At 41.6% G+C, this 19,798-nt stretch overlaps 1 protein-coding gene across 11 annotated transcripts in view; it reads left to right on the forward strand.

The window, feature by feature from the left end:
- Nucleotides 1-19,798, forward strand: part of PLCB4 (phospholipase C beta 4) — a 426,835-nt gene that overhangs the window by 115,210 nt on the left and 291,827 nt on the right. For 7 of the 11 annotated variants that reach the window (XM_047852988.1, XM_047852992.1, XM_047852985.1 and 4 more), the window contains one exon: nucleotides 19,179-19,255. The exons of the other annotated variants lie outside the window; for them this stretch is intronic. The gene's annotated coding sequence lies outside the window, so the exon portion shown is untranslated. The remainder of the gene's footprint in view (nucleotides 1-19,178; nucleotides 19,256-19,798) is intronic. 11 annotated transcript variants of the gene reach the window in all.

Raw genomic sequence — 19,798 nt, forward strand, 5'->3', positions numbered from 1 at the left:
ATATTCCACCATTAATATTTTATATCCTCACATATCCATCTACCTTTCCCTGATCCATCTCACTGTCTTAATTTTGATGCCTTTAAAAACAAACTACAGGCATCAGTTTGCATATTTCAACATGTTTATTTCAACTAGAGCTCAATATTTTTATGTGAAATTAACTTATGATGAAATGCACATATTCTTAATTGTATATAAGTTGAGCTTTTATAAATGCATACACCTGTATAAATCAACCCCTGGCAGGATACAGAACATTACTGTCACTGAGAAAGTTCCTCATGTGCTTTCTCAGCTTGTTTGTGCTTTTGTGACGCTTCCCCCACAAAAGAACTCCTTGATCAAATAAGTGATTGTTGATCAGTTTATTTTTTTCAGACTACACTTTGATCAATTTTACTTCATACACATTTACTCTTACTTTGAAATATAGATTGTATAACACTTTCTAATAAGTTAATATTTAGCTTATTTAGACTAACTCATGGTGCTATTTCTGATAAAAAAATTAAAGTTTTAACAACAGTAAATTAGAGTATCCAGTTTTTACTTGGCACGAATTATTTCCCAATGACTTGGTTGATTCTTCTAACATTATACAACATGGTTGGTGAGAATATATAAATTGAGATGTGGAAATCTGGAGGTAACCATATTCTAAGATTCTTTGGGTCAACACACCTAATTTCTCTGGCCAGCTGTTTGCTGTGAAGATTTTATTTGAGGATGTATTTACCTCCTCACTAAGCCTGATAGATGTTGGTTCACTCTTTTTTTTCCCTCCCAAATCTAGAGGCATTTTTATTTTACCTTTTTGAGTATAGTTGACATACAATGTTGCATTAATTTCAGGTGCACAACATAGCGGTTCACCTCTGTACATGATGCTGTGCTCCCCACAAGTGAAGCTACTATCGGTCACCATGCAACACTACTACAGTCTCTGACCATATTCCCTACGTTTCCTGTACCTTTCATCCCCATGACTTACTCATTCCATAACTGGAAGCCTGTATCTGGAACAGAAAGCTTTGTTCCCAGGACTGTCTTAACTCCTGATGTTCCATTTTTGTATGCTGTTGTGTCTGCTTCACCCCCAATACTTCACAAGGACAGGATTGATCTGGATCCATGCTGATGTGGATACACAGAGCTGTGTAAAACCTCCACTGTCCAGATGGCAACTTGCTTGAAATGCCAGGTTCTCAGAATGACCTGTAACTAGGAAGCAAAAAAACACCCCACAGTGTCTTTGGTGACAAAGAAGTGGTGTTTTAATATGTACCCGAAAGTAGCCTAGCAGAAAGGGTATGGTCAAAATGAATGAGTTCATAAAGTTGTTCAGGGGCTATAAAGTACTCAAATGGAATTCTTTTAAAGTGCCTTAAAACTTCCATTTTTTATTTTTTCATTCACATTAGTCACTGTAACACACTTTAATGGAGCATGTGACTCATGTTCTGAAAGGCCATGTAGCTTCTTCAACTGTTACTTACATTTAGGCATATTTTGCTTTTTCAGTGAATAGTGAACTATAAGCAATGGGTTTATTTGACTGTTTTTGGCTATAAAAACCCAGAGTAAAACTGAGTTAGAGATATGATATGGTAGGTGCTCAGAAGCTTTTTTTTTTTTTTTTACAGTCTTGCCCCAGAATACTCGATAGAAATTTATAGTGATTTTTTTAAAGGTACATCATTTAATAGGAAATTTAATAGGAAGTTTGTTTTCTTGCTTGTAAAGGAATGCAATAAAATATCCCAGCAGTTTTTAAAAGCACAATATATGACCCTTAGAACCAAATTGAACAAATACTCAACAGTTATCTACTCAAAAATTTAAGCCAGGGGCACCTGGGTGGCCCAGTCAGTTAAGCATCTGACTTTGGCTCAGGTCATGATCTCCCGGTTCAGGAGTTTGAGCCCCATGTTGGGCTCAGTGCAGACAGCTCAGAGCCTGGAGTCTCAGTGGGTCTGTCTCTATCTCTCCCCTCCCCTCTCGCCTCTTCCCACCATCTCTCCCTCTCTCCTCTTGCTCAGTTTTTCCCTTTCTCTCTCAAAATAAGCATTACAAAAACTGAAAAAAACAAACTTAAACCAGAGATTGGCTATATATCATTAGGGAGAATACAGAAAGTTAACTATCTATGTAAAGTTAACTAGGCCAGAAAAAACAATCCCTATACACATGCTTACTCTATTGTTTTCCAAGCTACTTAATTTATTGTTGCTCCTTTCAGAGATGAAAGGACAGGAGTAATTTTGGCAAACACTTGCTCAAGTTAGTACTGATAAATTAACTCAGAGCCATGTTTTAAGAAAAATAAATTCAGCTTCTAAATCTAAGCAACTTTCCCCCAGTAGGAGACTTCAATTATATTGTAAGATGAAATACCTAAGTAAGAGGTGGGTGGGGGGTGGGGGTGGAGTGTGTGTGTGTGTGTGTGTGTGTGTGTGTGTGTGTGTAACTCGTACAAACGTGTGACAAGGTAGAGAATTGTGGGAAATGGTGGGGGAAGTTTCCCCTTCTAATAATACCCTTCCCTCTGAAATAGAAAGAAATATCAGTGATCATGTCTCCAATCCTGCAGAACTCCTGCATTTATGATATGCTCATCCTCCCAAAAAAGGCTGCCATTTATGCAAGTTTTTATTATATTTTAACCTTCAATTAAAAGTTTAAGCTTCTAGGACAGGAGAGCAGTCAACAAACTCCTTTCTGTTGAGTGGGGTATCTTCCCCTTTTTCTCTGTGTGTCCTACCTGTTCTTGAAGGGTCCGCATGAAGCCCAACCATCTTGAAGCTTTTCTCACGTCAAATGTCTGCCTGTTCCTCCGTTTTGTGAGGACCTATTGTATTGACTTAAAAACCTTTTGGCATCATTCTTCAGGGCAGATAATTGCTCACTAATTATGGTATATATTAGCCTTGTCTTAATGATGTAAATTCCTCTGTGCAAGAGCCCTCTCTTAACGTTTCTTTTACATTTTCTACCTTTTCACCTTTTCTAGTTTAGTGTTTTGGAGAGCCTTCACTCAATAAGTATTGTTGGCTGATTGTCTGAATATTGAGAGGCCACTTGTCTCCATGAATGTGATGAACTTCATTTTTCCTCTTTCCTATCAACTTAGAATTAATAGAAGGATTATTTTGAGGCAAAATCATTTGGCATTTTGTTTCTTTTTATCTTCATTTTTAAGTTACCATGCAGTTGGCCATATTTCAGTAATAGTTTCAACATTCACCCCTTTTGGGGTGCATATTATTTGGGGTGCATGGGTGTCCCCATTAAGCATCTGAGTCTTGATTTCGGCCCAGGTCATGATCACATGGTTTGCGAGTTTGAACCCCGTGTTGGGCTCCATGCTGACCGTGTGGAGCCTGCATGTGATTCTCTCTCCCTCTCTCTCTGCCCCTCTGCCCTGCTCACTTGTGCACATGTGCTCTATTTCAAAATAAATACATTTAAAAATATATTAAACATTCACCCCTTTAATAATTCCTTTCATCTGCGAAGAACAAATTATTTTTCTAAAATAATTTTCCAGAATGACTCTGTAGAGCAGTTAGGCCCTATTGAATCTAGAATGTAAGAAAAATCGAACTCTGAAGTTCAGCTTCTGAATGACTTGGGAGCAGAGAATGTTATACACTTTGCTTTGTGTATTCTGGTCCGAAATGTAGGGGTTCTATCAGCAGCTGAGCTCTTTGTGTGGACATGCTTTGATGTGGTTGGGGTCTGAAGAGAAGCACTGAGCCAGAGAAGACTTACTGGCTTATCCATCTTCTTAGTCTTTTGTCTAGCTGTGTCACATGATTGGATGTATCTCCCTGCCTCAAAAACCAATGACAATCAATGTCGAGGTCACAGTTTTTCCTACACAGTGTTACTAGTTGTAACTTTATGCCAACAAATTTTCCACATGTCCTAACAAATTAGGGAACCTGTCAAAACTGGGACTTATGTTCCCTCCATTAGAGGAGGCATGTACTCTTGGGGAGGCTGGGTTGAACTCAAGATTTTTGTATTAGTTTCTTGTTGCTGCTGTAACAAATCGCCATGAATTAGTGGCTTAAAACAACACAGATGTATCATCTTAGAGTTCTAGAGACCAGAAGTCTTAAACTGGCCTGCAGGGCTGTGTTGTTTATGGAGACTCTAGGGGAGAATTCATTACCTTCTCCAGCTTCTGGAAGCTACTCACATTCCACAGTAGCTCAAGACCATGTCACTCTGGCCTCTGCTTCCATTGTCCTATCTCCTTTGATTCTCCTGCTTCCCTCTACCATTTGTAAGAGCCCTTGTGATGACATTGGGCCCACTCACCTCAAGACCCTTAACTTAATCATGTTTTTGAGGTCCTTGTTGCCATGTAAGTAACATATTCATAGGTTCCAAGAATTAGGATGTGGGCTTCTTCACAGAGCCATCGTTCTGCCTACCATACCCTAAGTCTACCCCTTCCTCCCAGTGACACAGCTGTCACCCTTCAGGCTGTCACCTCTAAAGTGTTGGACAACTGCAATTGATTTCTGTTAACCTGGAATTTGATTTTTATCCAACAAATAAGATGGAAGTATTTTCCCTGATATTGGTATATCTTAACTTATAAATGTTGAATAATTTTTAAAAATAGCTCTTCTTTCTCTCTTCGCTTGACTTTTCTTCTGTTTTTATTTCAAGTGTATTTCAAGTGCTTTTCACATTGTGGTTTTCTTTTCATCTGTAGAACAAACTTCACACTCATTAAGCTGTTTCTCCCCTCCCTGGCCCTTGACTATTAATCTCTCAAACTCTAGTCTTTTTCCCTTGGGGAATTTCTCGTTCTGTTGTGATTTGTGGTCCCCCCCCCCCCCACCTTTTCATGTGGTTTCTTCTTTTCACCCTCTGGTCCCTCCCTCACAATTCTTGTATCTTTGTCTTTTTCATCTGACAATAGAAAGTGATGTACATTTTGAACTTGCAACACTGCCATTTATCAGCAGAACATAGTATAATATCCGCTTTTGCTGATAAGAGAGTGGCAAAATTAATGTCAGAAATAAGCTGCTTAGTAACCTAAGAATTGAGGAAAAACCCATTCATATACAAAGGTATCTGAAGCAGGAACAATTTGTCCATCTTTTCCAATAATTGTGAACATTTTCCTTTTTGACCTTTCTTATTGTTGTTGGTGCTGATAGCACAGCTAGTGAAATAAATTAGACCCCTTTTTGCTTTATTCATGGGTAAGGCTGTTCCAGAATTTTCACTGGTCCAAAAGACTAGAGCATTTAGCAGTGGTTTTCAAGTGTGGTTCTCAGGCCAGCGGCATTAGAATCACCTGGGAACTTGCCAGAAATGCAAATTATCAGGCTCCACTCCAGACCTACTGGATCAGAAGCTCTTGGGGTGGGGTTCAGAAGTCTTTGTTCTAACAAGGTCTCCAAGAGATTCTGATATACAGTCAAGTCGAAGAGCCCTTAACTGTATTGTTTGGTCACCCTAGTGGGTGGGGAGTGGGGGAAGGATGAACTCTTTTTGATCTCTTTCTAGATCATTTTATGTGTTTACTAGTCCCAGTGTCCAGGGATGTTGCTTCCTATAAACTATGTTTACTGAGAATATTTACAATTTCAGTACACCATCCAAAGTCCCTTTATTTTGCCTTGGAATTAGTAATCTGTGGGTTGGCATCAGGAAGAAATAGTTCTTACTTGGAGCACCTACCTACAGGGCGTAAAGCTTAGGGGGTATCAAAGTAAACACAACTCTCATTCCTGGAACCCCCCTGATTTGTTCATATCTCTGATAGCCCTACTTCCCATCTTTAAAAATGTGACAGTTATCATAAGTGTTAATGTTTCAACTCCTTGAAATCTTTAAAATGAATCACCAAGTTATTGCATATGGAAAGAGGAACTCTCTCTCCCCTTGCTGCTTCTGCAAAGTCCTTCAAAGTAAAATTTATATCTACCACATAAGCATGTGTTTATGGAAAATCAGGTCATCCATAGGCTTATCTCCAAATGTGGTGAAAAGTCCATGGGGCCACTTAATTATATTGAACTGTAATTCACATGCAATAGTGTGCATCCATTGTTAGTGTCCATTTTGCATTTCAAGGAGTCTTGACAAATGTGTATACCAGTGTAACCATGACCACAGTCATACAGAAAACTTGTTCAAGCCCTTTTGGAACCCATCCCTCCCAACCACTTGATTTCAGGCAACCACTAGTCTTTTTTGGTTTTTAGTCTTTTTTGCTTTGGTCGTCTTTATGCTTTTTCTAGGATTTCTTACAAATGAAAGGATGGAATGACTAGGCCCTGTGCATGTTCAGCTGCATAAGAAACTGGCTTCCCAAAGGGTTGAACTATTTTACATGCCCACCAGCAATGCCTCAGAGTTTCCACTGAGCTGCTTTGACGTGCTGTGATAGCAGACAGATAGAAATTCCATGTTGATATCTAATGTGTATATATTCCCATTACACACGTGTGTATAACTGCCTGTGTGCATAAATGTGTAGAGAAATATGGATCAGTTTTATTGTATGAAGAACACCAATTTTGCTAGTAAATATAAGATCTTTCTATAGAACATAAAATTCTAACCCATGAGCATATACACAAACTGTTACACTACGTGTAAGTGATTTCTGTGTCTTTCCCTTAATATGTATTTACTTTTATCATTTGCTGGCTATTACTAACAGGCAAGTGGCAAACTTCAGAAAAAGAATAGCAACCCTAACACAAGAAAATTGTTATTTTTTTCCCCTCCAGCTTGGGAAAAGGTAAATGTTCTATGAGTGTGGTATTCGTTTAGTTGGGTATAGCTGAAGCCTCCAGTACTGCATGATGCAAGGTGCAAGAACCTAGTAGATACACAGTGGGCAATGGGGTGCAGATGAAGGAAACTGAGGAAGAATGATCCTGCAGGGAACAGGAGGAATAGACTGGCAGCAGGGAAAAAATTCTCAAGGAGGCATGTTCAGGACCCAGGGGTCAAATGAGGATGGAATGAACGGATGCAGCCGCCATGGAGACAAGGAGACTAGATTTACACACATGTCGTCATGACACTGAGAAGAATGTGCAGAATATCCAACAGAAGTAAAAGCAGCATGCTAAAAGGGAAGACGGTGACTCATTCTGTAGCTGAGGTGGAGAGGAGAAAATTGAGGAAAGCTTCAGGAAGAGCAGTTAGCAGTGGAACAGAAGAATAGAGTAGTAAAATGAATTCCATCTGTATGTGTGAAATGCTGGTATTGTTGAATACTGTTCCTAGAGGGTGGGAATAAAAAATAATGGTGGGGTGGTCAGATTACACAGGATTGCGTCCTAAAGGTATGATGGCTAGTTAAGCTGCTGCTGTTAATTTATGTCCCCCAGTGAGCAGAGTCCCTGGAAACGGCCTGAGCCAGGGGCAAGGTGCCGGTATAAATTTCAGTGACTCATCTCTTGGGTCTAAAATAGCAGGCTAGAGGTCAAAGTGTAGTAAAGGAAGGAAGTCTTTGTGACACATGTTCCTCTCAAAAGCAAACTCAGACCCAGCATACGTAATGCAGTTTCTCAAACGGGTGTAGAGAGATTGAGGTGGGCGATGGGACTTGAGCCTACATCAAATCTGTGTTTTCTATACAGGGACACTTTGACTTTTTTCCCCACTGGGCTGCCATTTTCCAAAAGACTTTAGGTATACCTTTGGGCATAAATATATTCTGTTGGGATACATGCAAGGGCTCAGAGACTCTTAAGGGAATAGCTGTCGAGGTTTTAACTTCATATGTGCTCTTTGCTAAAGTTGATCTTCCTTAGAATGCATTTGCTTTCTTTTCTCCCTTTTTACTGAAGGAAGGCATTCCTCTTGTCTTCCTGGAATTTTAATATGGTATGTAGTCCTGTAATGTGAAACATCCCAAGTGCTAACCCTGAGGGTGCTTTGCTTATGCAGAATTCAAGACCTATTCATCAGTTGATGGGTAATTAAAAATAAACTTTGGGGCACCTGAGTGGCTCAGTTGGTTGAACATCTGACTCTTGGTTTTAGCTCAGGTCATAGTCTCATGGGTTTGTGAGATCAAGCCCCTCATCGGGCTCTGACCTTACAGAGCATAACCTTCTTGGGATTCTCTCGCTCTCTCTCTGTCTGTCCCTCCCTCTCACACACTTTCTCTCAAAATTAATAAATAAAAACTTAGAAAAACGAATTTGATGATGGACCACAGTCTTTGGCTTGAAGCTCCAAAGGAGTTTAGAGATTTCAGTGCTGTGGCTGCAGCTACTCTTCTACACTCCTCTGCTTATTTAGGCTAAAAGGATTTATCAGCATTTGTGTATAGAAATAAAAATTGGAATAAAATTGATGCTATACCTTTGTTATCTTGGCATTAGGGAACATTTGCCCATGGATGTGTGAGTTAATTTTTTAAAGCTCTATGTATCTTGTCAAGAGGTACATTTCAAGTCCAGTTTTACTCTTTATATTTAATAATTATTGACCAAAATGTTGTAATATTTATGTGATTTTTTTCAGCTGTTTACTGGTAACTGTATAACTCCAAAGAAATTACTTCATTCGTAGGGGCTAAATTCAAATTAACCCAAAACTTAAAATTCTAAATGATAAGCCAATTTTTGGTGGGTGTAGGGATGTATAATAAATAGTTCAGTCAATAAAATACTTGGAATAAAGATCAATTCATTAGGATAAAACTTGCAGAAGTAGAATGGAAATGTGAAAAGGAAATGATAAAACGTGAATGTTAAAGAACTTATTTTTAAATTATTTTTAAATAACCTTTTAACGATAAGTACCAGTTCACTATAGGATTTAGATTCTTATGGCTTTGAGTGATATAATAGCTATTTTACTTAAAAGTCGACACTTACAACATCCATTGTTGTAATTGCATTGTTAACTCTTTTGATTATACGATGAAAAAAATTAAGGTATTAACTTAAAATTGACTTTTAGTTGCATAGTTATTTCTAGGCTGTTCTAGAGGGATAGAAGTACAGATTTTTGAGAACCAATGTTATGGGTAATGGGACATCACTGAAACATTTTGAATAGGGGAACACCTGACAAGATTGATGGCTATGAAGAGGTATTCTTCTAAGTAGACGATGGGGAGGGTGTATCTCAAAGATTGGAGGTGATGAGAGACTAGGAGCAATAAAATAATGAGTAGGATTTAACATAATTTCAATGAGTGATGTACCATTTAGAATGTTTCTCACAGCAAAGAAACTTCAGTTTGGCTCAAATAACAAAATAATTATGTTCCCTAACAAGAAATCTCAAGGTAGAGTGACATCTGTGTTGGTTAACTCCATGAATTACGGTTTCTATGTTATGCTTGTGTCAAAAAATGGCAAAGGTCTTAGGGGCCACCATGAATAGCTTAGACCAATCAAGACTTATATCCTGGACCTGGGGCTGGAGCACACCTTGCCCTGAAGCACATGGCCTTAGAAGGACAGTGTAGTTAAGTGAAAACCAAATTGAGGTTTGTGGCAGAAGAAAAAGAGGTAAAGAATTCAGGGGAAATCCCAACCTTTTTAATTTTTTTTTATTTTTTATTTTTGAGACAGAGACAGAGCATGAGCAAGGGAGGGGCAGAGAGGGAGGGAGACACAGAATCCGAAGCAGGCTCTGGGCTCTGAGCTGTCAGCACAGAGCCTGACGCGGGGCTTGAACTCACGAACTGTGAGATCATGACCTGAGCTGAAGTCAGATGCTTAACCGACTGAGCCACCCAGGCACCCCCGGGGAAATCCCAATCTTGGGCACAGCAGAGAGTATAGACAGTGGGCACCAGTACCTGACCCAGGATTCAGAGTCCATAGAATTTAGCTACTAACTGCATGTGGAATATAAATTGGTGGGATTAAGTTAGGCATGCCCTTTAGGTTTCTGACCTGGTCATCAGATAGATTATGGGTCCATTTAATGATGAGAGTCAGAAGGGTGGGCAGATAGGGTAGGCAGAGTAGTCCCCCCCCCCCCCACCAAGATGTCTGAGTCTTAATTTCTAGAATTTGTAAATTTTACCTTACTTAGCAAAAAGGGTGTTGCAGATGTGATCAAGGTTAAGGACCACCTTGATGGCTGGATTAGCCTGGATAATACAGGTGGTCACAATCTCATCATTAGTCCTTGAAAGCAGAGAACCTTAACTGATTGTTGTCAGAATAAGAACATGAATGAGAGCAAGAGAGTGAACTGGAATGTTAGAAGACATGACAGGAGAAATCCAAAGTATGAAAGGAACTTGGACTTGATTTAGGATTGCTGGCTTTGAAGATGGAGGAAGGGAGCCAGGAACCAAGAAATGTGCATGGCCTCTAGTTGCTGGGAATAGTAAGGAAACAGATTTTCCCCCTAGGCCCTCCAGAAAGGAACACAGCCCTGTGGGCACCTTGATTTTAGCTCATTGAGACCTCTGTGACACTTCTGGCTTTAAGATAACAGATTCGTATTTTAAGCTACTAGGTTTGTGCTTTTCATTATGGGAGTAATAGAAAACAAATGCAGCTGGTTTGCCCAGGTTTTCCACTGAGGAATGCATATTTCTTCAATAGATCCTGAATTAGATGTGCCAGAGGTTAGCAGTCTAGGGCTGTGGGCATCTAGTCTCTTGATATACATGCTTGCTTTAGCAAAGGAGAAAACAGAGTTATGCAGGAGCACTTTATTTGAAGCTTTCTTGTTTTCAGTGTTCTATACTTTGTCATCTTCCTTGAAATTAGGATTTGGCATGGATAACCTCAGGTTCCCTTCACCTTGAAAATTTTGAAGATCTTTGCCTTAGATAAAACAGAACACTTCCCTACCCAGTATAGTCTACTCTCTGTTGAACATTAGGAAAAGAGGGAGAAGTACATACAAGAATTATTGGGGAACATAGGAACATAACATTCATTATAAAATCTGAGTGTGGGCCTCCAGTGCCTTGTTTAGAAATGTAGTATTCCTAAATGTTAGACATTAATCAACATGGGCCCTGGAATTTTTGTGTTGAAATCACTCCTTTTACATCAAGGTAAGTGAAACATAAGGTTCTGAACAGAAACCTGTGTTGTCCTAACTAGCTAAGGGGCCACATACCCACCATCATGAAAATCTGTGTGTTGGCATCATTGTGGATTATTCCATCACATGATCCGGGGGAGGTGTCGAAAGTGTTCCCCTTCATGAGCACTGGTATTCCTTGTTCAGAGATTTTCAATATCATAAGGAGAATCTACCACTTGACAGAGAACTGTTGCCTTATAAAGCTGATGCTATGGTCTGAATTCCCCAAGTGGGGCAATTTGTTAGGTATAGGATAGGATCAGATTGTAGAGGATAGCAGTGGGGAAGAATGCACACCAAAGTCCGTCCTTTAGGGCCACCCCTTGCCTTATACCTGTTTAGCATGAGTACTGCTCTGACCGAAAATCCCATTCTGCACAAGGTTTTGAAAAGGTAGAATGTCTAATACAACGTCTGTCTTGAACACAGAGATGGACACTCTTGCTAGTCTGAGGGGTGGACTGTAGTTACTGGGAACATGAGGGTCCTACTTCATTGTTGTCAACTCCCCTGGCTGAAGATCCCATTCATACCCATCCTCACCCATTCAAGGACTCCCAGATGCAGATTCTGCAGGGGGAAAAAGGGCCATAGATTTCCTAACAATTCTCTCATTGACAGGGAGTCTGTAATGTGATTCCATCTGGATTAACTTTTGTTCTTGTACCCTGGAAAACTTTGTTTAATAGTTATCTAAGCATTTGAGCAATAATTGAACAAATGTCTTTGAACTTGTCCAGACCTGGGCTTGCCAAATGCTGTGGTGAGACTTGAAGTGGTTAAGTCCACCATGAATGAACCCCTTAAGCTGCAAGGCCTGTATGTTTGTGCCTGATTGTGTTGCTGGGAAAAGTTCTTTGGAAATTATGACCTTGACCAGACTTTGAATAGCTGATCAACATGAGGCCATGAGAGGGGAACTTGGGTAGCTTAGTAGGTTAATAGCCTGATTCTTGGTTTTGGCTCCAGTCATGATCTCTTCATTTGTGAGATCGAGCCCCGAATTGGGCTCTGTGCTGACAGTGTGGAGTCTGCCTGAGATTCTCTCCTCCTCTCTCTGCCCCTCCCCTGTGTGTGTGTGCACACATGCATGTGTTCACATGCTCTCTCAAAAGATGTGGCTGCAGGAGGAAGATCCACTTAATGTCTCTAAACAGACTTACAGTGTCATAGGGCATTGGTCATAGGGGACTCTGTGGTAAGCCTTGTCTTCTCTTGCTCTGCCAATCACTATTCAAGGTGTACCACCATCAAAAATGTATCCTTGAAGACTGTTTAGTAATATGTTTTCCCCTACACTTTCTGGGTCTCTGTTTTAGTCATTTCTGGCTGTTTTAAAAAGATAGATTGGGTGGCTTAACAAACATTTCATATCCTTCTGGAGTTTGGGAAGTCCAAGACCAAGGTGCTGGCAGGTTCAATGTCTGATAATGTTCCTCCTCCTGGTTTGTACATAGCCATCTTCTCTCTGTGTCTTCATATGGCCTCCCATATCATGTGGGGAGGAACAGATCTTGTGTTTCTTCTTTATAAGGTCACTAATCCCATTAGGAGGCCCTAGCCTCATGACCTAATCTAACCCTGACTCTCTCCCAAAAGTCCCACTTCGAAATACCATCACCTTGGGGACTAGGACTTCAGCATATGAATTGTAGGGAACACAAACATTCAGTCTATAACCATCTCAGTAGAACAAGAAAATGAGACAGATTGTTCTGTAATTTTTTTTAAGCATAACACTAATACACTATCCGACAAGGATAGCCATTTTGGGGGGCTTTTGTTGCTATAGGAAGGAGGTTAATATTAATAGTAGTGGGACTTGGGAATTACTTTCAGATCTTGAGCCCATATCCTGAAGTGATTTTGAAGAAAAGAAAAGCAGAATAAGTCAGATTTTTTTTTTTATTAAAAAAATTTTGGGGCGCCTGGGTGGCGCAGTCGGTTAAGCGTCCGACTTCAGCCAGGTCACGATCTCGCGGTCCGTGAGTTCGAGCCCCGCGTCAGGCTCTGGGCTGATGGCTCAGAGCCTGGAGCCTGTTTCCGATTCTGTGTCTCCTTCTCTCTCTGCCCCTCCCCCGTTCATGCTCTGTCTCTCTCTGTCCCAAAAATAAACGTTGAAAAAAAATTAAAAAAAAATTTTTTTTTTAATGTTTATTTATTTTTGAGATAGAGACAGAGCATGAATGGGGGAGGGTCAGAGAGAGAAGGAGACACAGAATCTGAAACAGGCTCCAGGCTCTGAGCTGTCAGCACAGAGCCCGACACGGGGCTCGAACTCACAGGGCTTGAGATCGTGACCTGAGCCGAAGTCGGAGGCTCAACCGACTGAGCCACCCAGGTGCCCCCCCCCCCGCTTTTTTTTAAGAACAGTCCTGAAAATGGTGAGGGGCATATGTGGGGTGCCTTTGTTTTGTTCTTTTTTCATAGCATCTCCCTTCTAGCCTGGCCCACGGTAAATGTTCAACAAACACATTTTGTTTGAATGAATCGATCATAAGTGGGAGTGGTTTACAGCAATAACTGGTCGAAGAGCTATTTCTTTAAATGCCATTCAGCTTTGGGCACCATGCTTGGAGCTCACTGCATGAAAGTAATGGGTTAAAGGTTCTTTCTCATCCTGATATCAGTCACTTGGGACTCTAACAGTTAAGAAACTCTTTAAAGCTGGCTGGTCTGGAAACAACATTAGGTCGTGCAGAAGTACTTAAGGGAGGCTTGTTTTTCCTTTTTTGTCTAAAAGTGAAGGCTGGTGGGAACTTAGTCATCCGTGAGTCTACCCTCAGATTGTACCTCTGCACCCCGTGGGTTATTACAGAAGATGTGTTTGTGGTATTTATTGAGTACATACTTGGGCGGTTTACCGACTTGACTCTAATAACCAGTGACAGGAAGCTTCTGGCTGAGGTTGAGATGAACAGACAATGGAGTTGGCCTGTCATACCCCATGAAATGAGGTTTTCAGGGACTGGGACTGGGGTTTTCAGTTTTCAAAGCAGGACCAGTTGGTCACCTGGGACTGAAATCGCTGCCCTTTGCTGGCAGGCCATAACGGGCTGACCTGTGTACTTCTTCCCACCCTGCCATCTCCCCTGAGTCCTGTCTCTGCTCTGAGGCATGGTTGGGGGGAACAGTTTGAGGGTACATGTGAAGGGAAAGAAAAATGGGACTCAGTTTGAGTCACATGTAATTGCTCGTTTCAAATTGTGTTAATAAGGAAGAGTATGTTTACTGAGACTTGAAGCTTTCACTCCGTGGGGACATCAGAACCCATCACCTCATTCCTCAGGGGCCAGGGAGTCAAACTGCTTCTCTGCCTCACAGCAAAACCAAGATGAATCTGTGTGTCTATTAAACTGCAGTGAGAATAGGGTTCAGAACCCCTCCTGCCCCTGGAGGTTGTTGTTCAAACACAGGTGGTTTCTACTTGCCAGTCTAAGTACCTCTTACAGCGCAGTGAGGCTGGGGACTTGCCCATTCCATGAAAATATGCTATGTTATTTGTGCCTTGACCAGGATGCCCCTGAGTTTGATGGGGTGACTCCAGATTGGCTCATGGAGCCCATCTCTGACGATGCAGTGGCAGGAAGTCTTCTTGGCCACATTTCTTTCCTTCAGTTAGTGCTGTGAGGGATAGAAAAATGAAGGGACTGGTGGGGCCCCTCCAGAATAAGATCAGGGAGGCAACTCTAAAATAAGGTAGAGCAGGTAGCATGGGCTGTGATATCCCAGAGGAGGTAGAAATTCTTTCCCATGACCACAGGTAAGGTAAGAGAAAGCTCTTCCAGATTTTTTTCTGATGTGTGTGTGTGTGTGTGTGTGTGTGTGTGTGTGTATTTTTTTTTTTTTTGAGAGAGAGAGTGCAAGCTGGGGAGGGGCAGAGAGAGAGAGAAAGGGAGACACAGAATCTGAAGCAGGCTCCAGGCTTTGAGCTGTCAGCACAGAGCCTGACACGGGGCTCAAACTCATGAACTGTGAGATCATGACCCGAGCTGAAGTCAGATGCCTTAACCAACTGAGCCACCCAGGTGCCCTTCTGCCAGATTTTTAAAGTTAAGTTTTGGAGCAGTAGCAAAAGGGACCATCAAACTGGAGATACTTATTTTGATAAGAATGCTGGTCTAGTCTAAATGATTATTTTTTTTTAACGTTTTATTTATTTTTGAGACAGAGAGAGACAGAGCATGAACGGGGGAGGGGCAGAGAGAGAGGGAGACACAGAATCGGAAGCAGGCTCCAGGCTCTGAGCCATCAGCCCAGAGTCTGACGCGGGGCTCGAACTCACGGACCGCAAGATCATGACCTGAGCTGAAGTCGGCCGCTTAACCGACTGAGCCACCCAGGCGCCCCCTAAATGATTATTTTTAAGCTTTCTTGTTTGTAATTGCAATTGGAGAGTGATGAATAATGTTTGAAATGTTTTCTATGGTTTTTGGAAATACTATATGTAAATGTTTAAAGTTGTATGCAAATTAAGGAAAATGGAATCTCACTTTCTTGTTCATGTGCACTTTTGAGAAACATTATCTTAATTTTGAATTGGATATCTTGATCTATCACTGGTGAGTCTTAGGCTGAGCCACATGAAATTGATATTTTTGTTGATCAAAATGACTGAGTAATAATTTCATATGACTCATCCTAATATATTTATGCCTTTGGTCTTTCTAGATACATGTAGATTAATCTATGAAGCTATTACTCTGTAGCGAATGTATTAATAAACCAAACAGTCTGCTTCGACCCCTCCCTGCTCTGTAATTTTTGCCCATTCAGATTTTTCTTTTCCTGGGTTTTAAAAGGGACAAAGTTAATTTCAAACCTCTGATGCAGCTGGAATGTACTAGAAGATGGGAACTTTCAATGAAGGGATGACATTGATGGTAGAAGGCATCCTTTTCCACACCATGACTGAAATTCCAACACTTACTGTGAGGATTTTGAGGGCAATCCTTGGTCATGGATGTTCACATTGATACTGTAGCAATGGGCAAACAATGGAAAAGGGATCAGACTTCCTTTATTTCAGTTCAGTCTTTCCTATTTGGGTATATTGCCTTATTTGGCTCAGAATGAGCCTCAAGGTGTGTGTGTGTGTGTGTGTGTGTGTGTGTGTGTGTGTGTGTGAGAGAGAGAGAGAGAGAGAGAGAGAGAGAGAGAGAGAGAGAGAGAGATGCTTTCTTCACCTTAGAAAGCACTTCCTTTGAAGTTCTAGGTGAAACACTCCCGGTGTGGTGGATACCATGTCGTGATGTCCTTGATGAATGTGCTGTGTTTGGGAAGCCATCCGTAGTTTTAATTCTAAAAATAATTCAGATTGGTGACCTTACTAGGATTGTGGGTTTTATGTTGTTTTGAAATTTAGTATCAAAAGAAAGCATTTGAGGGTTATCCTGTTTCAAAAAAAACATTGCCATCATGGACTGCTTTATGGGCTGTAAGGCACTTTTCTGAATTATTGCATACACGTGACACATGCTTGTATGTGCTTGCCTTTATTAGCAGAAACAGTACCTTGGTGGTCACATGTGTTAATTTATGTAATGCTTACTCTAGTACAGACCACTCTCGTTTTGTTGGAACAGAGCCATATGTAGGTGAAACTTGCTGACCATAAATACTTTGCTTCTGTGACTACACACTTCCTGGACTGGAATCCCTTATTTTTTAATTTTTTTTCAACGTTTTTTATTTATTTTTGGGACAGAGAGAGACAGAGCATGAATGGGGGAGGGGCAGAGAGAGAGGGAGACACAGAATCGGAAACAGGCTCCAGGCTCCGAGCCATCAGCCCAGAGCCTGACGCGGGGCTCGAACTCACGGACCGCGAGATCGTGACCTGGCTGAAGTCGGACGCTTAACCGACTGTGCCACCCAGGCGCCCCTGGAATCCCTTATTAAATAAATAGCAGGTGCTAAATGGAAACCTAGAGTTTGAATGGCAACCTTGTCAAGAGATTTTGGGGGTAGTTATGCTGAAATTTAACAAGGGCGTGTTACTCAGTCTTGCTCCTAGAATCATCCTTCACTCCTTCCTTTCTCTAATCCACATGTAGTATGTTGTATGTTGTTGAATGCTGTCTGCTTTACCTTCCAAATGTACCTTTTTTTTTTTTTTTTTTAATACCATTTCCATTGCTGTCACCCTGGTCTGGGCCTTATTCTCCTTCACCTGGATGACTGGCCTCTCTTCTTCCAGGCTCACTTCCTGCATCCCCACTCCTGCTGATCTGTTCTCACCTTAGCCAGAGTGACCTGTTAAGTATATGTCAGACCCAGTCCCCCTCTTCCTAGAATCCTCCAGTGAGTCTTCCTCTTATTCCTAGTACAAGTCAGGATCTTGACCATGGCCTTCTAGGCCTGCATGGTCTGACCTCTTGTCATCACCATTACCTCATCCCTAGCACCCTCAGCTCAGCCACACTGGCCTCCAGGCTGTTCCTTGAACACACAGGCATGCCCTCATCGGAGGGTCTTTGTGTTGGCTGCTACTCTGTCACTAATGGGCTTCCTTCCCCTCTCATCTCCTTCGCTAATTCCTTCACCTCCTTCAAGTCTACGTACCTTCTTATTTTTTCTTAATTTATTTTTTAATGTTTATTTTTGAGAGAGAGCATGAGCGGGGGAGGGGCAGAGAGAGAGGGAGACGCAGAATCCGAAGCAGGCTCCAGGCTCCGAGCTGTCAGCACAGAGCCTGAAGTGGGGCTCAAACCGAGGATCCATGAGATCATGACCTGAGCTAACGTCGGCGACTTAACCGACTAAGCCACCCAGGCACCCCTATGTACCTTCTTATTAACCTCCATCCTGTTCTCTACCTTTCTTTCTTCCATAGCACTTTGCATTTTTCAGATTGCATAATTTAACTATTTATTGGGTTTAGTGTTTACTTTCTCTCCCTTCTCTAGAATGTATGTGCCACCCTGGGGGCAGATTTTGTTCAGTGAAGTGGCCTTAGGATCTTGATAGCTCAGCCTGACCCCCACCAGAGGTTCAGTAAACATCTGTCAAATAAATGAATGCTCGCACAGGGTGATGGATGGGCCCTTCTCATCCCTTCACCATGAGTACTTCTTTTTAAAAATCCGATTTAACAGATCTTAAAGCCATTTCATATTGTTTTAGCTTCAGACTTCGTATTTTACATATCCAGTAATGAGATGGGTCAAAAGAAAGTTTAAAAAAAATAGTATTTGTTCTAACCCATTCTTGATTACTCTGTTAATGAGAGATTAGCCTCTGCCAACACAATCTAGGAACTTCCATTTGGTTTTTAGAGGTTTTGATTGGGGTGAGGCTCTTTTCGGGAAGGGACTGTTCTAACATCTGTGGAAAATAATCCCACACCTTTGATTCTACTTCTCTGAAACCAACTGATAAACCGAATAAAAACGTTGGACATTGTAATTTTATAAAATGGCTTGAATAGTCCCCGAGGTCATGGTGTCATTTGAACTCACTTTCTCCCCTTCCTATTTGTGCCTCCTGGGTGTGGGAAGACTTGGGTGGTTTAATAGCTGCTTCTCTCCTGCTTTCCGTGGGATGGTCCAGGCCCTCTTTGCACAGACCCGCTGTTTTTTCTCTCTGCCAGGTTCCTTCTACGTCCAGCTAGGAGTATTTAGTTATCTTCAGCTTCCTTTACCAACCCACGTATGTAGGTCAGTTCCTTCCCCTCCAGCTAGGCTGCCTCCTGGGAAGGTACAGGGAAACCCAGGAAATGAAGCCATCACAGCTGCCTCTGAGCTTGCTGTTTTAGGCATCTGCTGGTCCTTTCAAAGTGGACGGGAGCCACTTGCCCCCAGGTCTTCAGCCTTCTGTGCTCTGGCCTCAGTGACCCTTTACTTCCTGCCACTTCCTTACAGGTGGCCTGTGTTCCCACCAAATGGGAAACTTGCCACTTCAAAGACACAGGCATGCCTGTGTGGGTGTGCTCCCCCTCCAGGAAACATCAGGGCCACCTTCCACTCCACACGTTCCTTGCTTCCCGCCCACCCCCTCTCTGGAGGACCCCATTACATTTTGTGTTTCTCTAATAACACCCAAAGTAGCAGCCTACTGTGGTCATGGTGTGCTTCAGTCCACCAACACAACTGTCTTAACTTCCATTCCAGACTGGAGATGCTTTGAGGGCAAGGACTGTGTGTGCTCGATTCTGTGTGGCCCCATGTGTAATGCCTTGCTGTATTTGGTAAGTATTTCATGGAATCTTGGAATGTTACTGATTGGAGATAGTATACTGAACATAAAAACATTGTTCAGGCTGGGATTTCTGGAACTGTCCTGATGTATAAATTTTCGGTCCCTTTATCTTCCATAAATATAATTGTATTTTTCCAACAACATGCACTGATGTTTAATTTGGAGAACTACAGTTGCCATAGACTCCAACTAGCAATTTAATCCTTCATATCTGTCTATTGTGACTGAAGGAAGTTTCAAGGTGGATGAGCTAGGCTCCCTTTTTTACCTTCTGTGCCTTTGTCATGATAGCATTAGGGAGTCCATTTGGGAATTATTCTTAAAGCTCTGTTTTCATACAAAATGGGTTATGAATACAGCCTTGGTAATAAATCTAAATACATACTTTTCCCCACTCAGACTAGAAGCTATCTCTCAGCCAAGATGCAGTACCTCTACTGGGTAATATCCATACATCCAGTCATTCATTTCAGCAAATATTTGAGTGCCTACTATGTGCCAAGTACCTAATATGGATAAATCAGTCAAAAGT

Source organism: Prionailurus viverrinus, chromosome A3, assembly GCF_022837055.1.
Source record: "Prionailurus viverrinus isolate Anna chromosome A3, UM_Priviv_1.0, whole genome shotgun sequence".
NCBI classification, from domain to species: Eukaryota; Metazoa; Chordata; class Mammalia; order Carnivora; family Felidae; genus Prionailurus; species Prionailurus viverrinus.